Here is a 5,347-nt window from a genome sequence, read left to right on the forward strand (position 1 = left end):
TCCTTTTGCCAGGTTAAAATTACTGACAGGTAATGGACTTTTAGCTGGGCCAGATAGCAAAGTGGCATCCTCTGCTGTGCAAGGCTGCATGCTTACCCCATAGAAAATGGTCAGCCTATTTATTCTTTTGCTCCTGCCTCTAATTTACAGAAGACTTCACTGTCACAATGAAAAAACTGCTTGTGTAATATAGCTTTTCTCCTCAGAGAGCTTCTAGAACCAAGAATTGTGTCCAGCTGGGCATTTATCCTACCAAGTGAATTTATCAGACAGAAACATAGGAATGGAAGTGAAGTCTTGAGTTGTCTGTTCAAGGTCTTTAATATAGCTACCATGTATTTTCATAGTTTGCTAAGTTTTTCTGAAGAGCAGTTATGTTTTTCGCCTCTTTACTCTGGAACAGATCTTCCATCAGAAGGTTATTGCTGTAATGGCTAGACACCATCTTTCAGTTTCCAGCCTCAAGTAATTTATGACCACTGCTTGCTGACTTATTATTGTGCCAGCCCTGTCTGTTGGCTTATATAACTATTCTGCTTTCCTGATGTTTACTTGCCCACTCCAAATTAATTTTATAAGGCTACACCAGCAGAACTTTCTTAGTTTCCTCTCACATGATAGATTATTAATTCCTCTGGCTATCCTAGTATGCCATGTCTACACCTGTTCTAGTGATGAATTCATTTTCCTTGAACACAAGTTGTATGCAGTACTGCAGATGAGGTCTCCCAAAGGTTGCACAGCTGGACACTATGAATTTGCTACTCTTCCTCTAGTGTTACCTTAACAAAGCATTGCTTTTGTAGCCTCCTTCAGTCATCTGGTAGTTCCAGAGCAGACTCCGCGAGTCTTTTCCAAATGAGAGTTTTAGTTCTTAGCCTTCAATGCACGTTTTGTTATTTTCACTACTGAGCGTCATCTCGTTTCAGTTCACAAATATTTAGTTCTTTCAGTGGGTTTTCCTTGTCCTCTTGTATGTTGATGTATGCCTTTCTGTGTCGCCTGCAGACTTCATCAGCGTACTCCCATATTCTAGAGCCAGGGAATTAATCAAAATAGTAAACAACATCAATCCCTTGTGAAACTGTTTGTAACCCCACCTCCAGCCTGACCCTTTTCAATTTTACACACTACTCTCTCCATTTTTATGCTCTCTCCATTTTTATGGGTTGGACTTCATGCTAACATATGCTTTATTTAGAGACTGCAGTCTGTTACTGGGCCTGGGAACAGAATCTGGATCAACATCTTTCTCCCTGGTGGATGTCTAGCAAATAATTGAAAAATCCATTAGCAGACTTTTTATCTTCTTAATTATGCCTAGCCTAAGTAATGCATCAGTTTTCCTGTTAGCTGTAGTAGCAGAGGTGAGGTCAGCATTCATGCTGGGCTGGTTTTGGTTTTGGAATGGGGATTTCATTGGTTTGCCCATAAATAATTTGGGGTTTGTGTTTTTAAAATTGCTGGTTTATTTAGAACACTAAGTGAGAAAACATTCAAAACACATCTTCTAATTAAAAATTATGCTGAGGCTCTCAACAATATACAGATGTTCCATATTTTGGTCATGTATCATCCCAGATTTTGCGATAGCATAACACTCGGCTAAACTGCAAGACTGAGACTATCTTGTCCTATACTGTCAGAGGAGCCAAGACCAGCGTAAATTGTGTGTTCTTTACTCTGAATACAATTTTGTTGTTGTTGTTGTTGTTTGGTTGTTAACAGTGTGAGTTCACAAGTTTCCATTTCTTTTAAGGCAGGAGTGCATCAAGATCCTCACTGAATGGCAGTTTAATAGAAAACCTCCAGAATTTGGGATATTGGCTCTGTCACACCCATAATGAGTGCTTTCTTTTACAGTTGTGTGTGTCAGAGTGTACAAGCAGCTAGCTGGCTACAACTGCAGGTCTCTTACCCAGAACCACATTGGGAAAAGCATCAAAATGAGGTCCAGCATCTGAAAACAAAAAATTCTTATTAGATCATTCTTCACCTCTGGAATCCAGCACAGTGTCTATTGCTCTCTTTATTAGTACCTCAGGCAGCTCAAGCAATACAAACAGCGCTATTCTTGGCCTCATCTAAAAACAGTCATAATATCAGGGAGCGTTTCATAGTGGAATCCCGTCTACAACCAAGTTACACCTCATGTGGGCCAATGTTCTCAATCCTTCAATCACATAAACCAGCCAGCGGCTCCTCTCACTGGCACAAATAGTATTTCCCACCAGGGCAATGAGTCTTTCAGACACCGAGTTTTTCTGCTCACAGTTCTGAATGCACATTAGCATTTGGATTGAGGCAGCTAGATCTGAGCAGGCTCCAGGGTCCATTAAACTTCATCATCTTGAAGTTCACTGGCATCATTGTTATTTAAAAAAAACCCCACACTTAAAAAATGAAGCACACATTCCACATGTACTAAGTATAACTTTCATCACTACGAGTATTTCCATATTCAAAAAATGTGAATTTATATTTGATTTGTGCCTTATGAAAGAAACTATTATACGAAGTTTCCATTTTGGTTGAGTAAGTGCTGTTTAATTTGTAACTTCTCAGAGGATTAATTACAAAAAGAGAAACAATAATGACAAATGGAAGGATTTGTTTATCTAGATTGATTTAAAAATAAACAGGATCATAGGGCTGGCCATTAGTCTGAACTGGTACTAGAGGACACAAAAACCTTTTTCTGGGTGGGTGGGTGGGTCTGGTTAAACTCGGTATGTCTAAGAAACTGTAGCTAAGATCAGTAGACAAAGTTGAAAAATTAAATAACTGATTCACTTTTTAGAATAGCTGTGTCTTGTATACACAGGATTTGGAGCTCTTCAAAGATATTTTTCCCTTTGCACAACCACTTTGGTATTTAAAAACAAGATAAGGGCATGTTTCTATCCACAAAAGTTGCGGTTTTGAATAAAAGTCAGGTTTATGTTGGAAGTTACTGACTGAATCCTTAAAGGAGATTTTTTTGGGCGTGATTTCCACAGATTTAGTTGCGAAACACTTAGGTATGATTTATTTATATTGTTAGTAATAATTAAACACAATAATGTTTTTACTCACATCTTTATATTCTACCCCCACCTGGCAAACTGGGTTCACTTCTGGTCACCTTCCTGTTAACCTTTTCCCTTGAAAACTGATTATTAATTCTGACTCTTTGTTTTTGGTTTCTTAGCCTGTTTCTAATTCATGGCAGTATTTTACCTCTCACCCCAATTTAGTTGCCGTAAGGTTTTTCATGCAACAAAGCAAATGCCACTTTAGAAAAAAGGAATTGTGAAAGACACTTAAAGGGACCTTATCAAGCACTTTATTTTTTGTTCGTCATCTTTTGAAGGAAAGGAACTAATATAAAAGCATATTTACAATATAAATTTAGAAAATAATGAGATAATGAAAATATTAATATTACTCTGCTGTTTTGGAAACATAACTATAATAGCTCTGAAGTAGTACATGAAAGCCTGAAGGTGAAACAGAAAATGAGTCTGACTAACTCTGGGAGCCTGGCCAACCACTGATTGCAAGGAGTTTAGATCTAAGGGGGAGTTAGGTGCTGAGTGGACATACTAAACATAGTGATTAGAAAAGGAAAGAATTAATAAATACAGAACATTCATAAAGTGAACCTTCAAGGCGATGGATAGTGCAAAAAGGAAAGTTCTCGGGCCAGCAGAATTCCTAGTCATTTACACATTCCAATAAGTGAAAAGATATCATATGGAAAAAGGCAACATGACTTCTAAAGCATCCTAGATATTTGCAATATTCACAATATTCCTATTTATAAACGAGGAGGATGAAAGACACATATTAAATGTAATTTGACATCTGACCAAAGGTATAGCACTTTTGCCTGTCAGCTGATATTCTTGGATGCAAAAAAGAAATCTGAATTGGATTTCCTATGGCACAGGAACTTGGAACAACATGAAAGTCAAAGTTTTGGAACAGCAGTCAATCTAGAGATAGAAAGTGACACCAGTCAACATGAAGTGGCATAAAGAAAGCAAAAGGAAAAGTAGGAGGGAGCCATTTTGTGTTCATACTCCCAACAGGTACAACTACATTGACAAGATGAAGGAGAATGAGACAAAACAGAGACTAGCTGAAGCCGTCAGCCCATGTATTGACAATGAGCCAAATCCTGAAGGTGACTCATTATGAAGACGTAAACAATCCTGGTCGGTGACTCAGTGGTGAGGAAGCTTGGCTAAGACATCTGTAGTCCATATAAAGAAAACAGGATGATGAGATTTCTCTGGGGTATGGTAAGATAAACTATGGGACAATAATATTGCACGTGCCTCTGATAGCTTGTAGAAAGTTGGGACATTCTTACCCTTTATAGCTCATGGAGGAATGTACATATCACCAACAAAGGAAGCTTTGATTGGCATTTGCCTGGGGAATCTGAGAGGAGCGCTGGAAATGGATATAGTGTGAATCTTCTGAGAGTCTGTGGAGGAAGGAAGAGGGTGGGTGATGAATATCATCATGCAGGGAGTGAATACTGCAACGCAGAGAATATTACACAGTTTGGTCAGTTAATTTGTTACGGTTTAGAATCCACCATCTGTGTAGAAGGTCCATCTCCTTTCCGATTTCAAAAACTGGCAGCGTGTGCCCGGGAGGATCTCAGCAAAGCAAAATAGGGAAAGAACATAGATTTTCTAGAAGTTATGCTCCGTAGGTGATGGGGATGATTTTAAATAAAGGTGAAGATTATGCATCTGTATACTGCTTGAAGAAGCATGCTGAACAAGAAGAAAACATTATCACTGATAAAAATTAGCTTGGGGTCTAAAATAAAAACTTTATAGAATGATTAGAATAACTAGAAAGCAAACATATTGCACATTGTTTCAGTCTGCCACAAAAGAGAAAGCGGTAGGTGAATATTTTTGAAAAACTGCTTATAACATTTATGAAATGTATGGAAGCAAAACCCTTCAGTTTGTGATATGGTAATGAAAAACTAGGGACCAGTGACAGCAGGCAAAGCTGTAGATTGGCTCTTGTCGCTATTTGTAGACCCAGGCTTGAAGCAAGACTCCATTTCGATAGATGCTGTGGAAATACACAACAGATCAAAGATCCTTAAAGCATTCTATAATTTACAGGTGAACACAACTGAGTAAGAGTTTAGCAGCTCTGTGAAGACTAACAAAAAAATAACAACAAAGATGATCTGCATTAGACAGAGAAGTACTTTGCACTCAGCAATGAGATACCAATTTTTGAGTAGTTTGAGCATTATCAGGTGGCGTTCTTTGGTTCTGCAGGCTTTTACTTGTTTTCTCTCCCTAGCCATCTCTCTTCTAGAGAAATA

At 38.2% G+C, this 5,347-nt stretch overlaps 1 long non-coding RNA gene across 1 annotated transcript; it reads right to left on the reverse strand.

Moving 5' to 3' along the window:
• Nucleotides 1-901: 901 nt before the first annotated feature.
• On the reverse strand, nt 902-4,425 carry LOC143157508 (uncharacterized). The gene is made up of 3 exons (XR_012994808.1): nt 4,358-4,425; nt 1,919-1,960; nt 902-1,032 (listed from the first exon to the last, which is right to left on the reverse strand). It is a non-coding gene; the product is annotated as an uncharacterized LOC143157508 (long non-coding RNA).
• Nucleotides 4,426-5,347: the final 922 nt, after the last annotated feature.

The sequence above is a fragment of the Aptenodytes patagonicus genome, chromosome 2 (assembly GCF_965638725.1).
Source record: "Aptenodytes patagonicus chromosome 2, bAptPat1.pri.cur, whole genome shotgun sequence".
Taxonomy (NCBI): domain Eukaryota; kingdom Metazoa; phylum Chordata; class Aves; order Sphenisciformes; family Spheniscidae; genus Aptenodytes; species Aptenodytes patagonicus.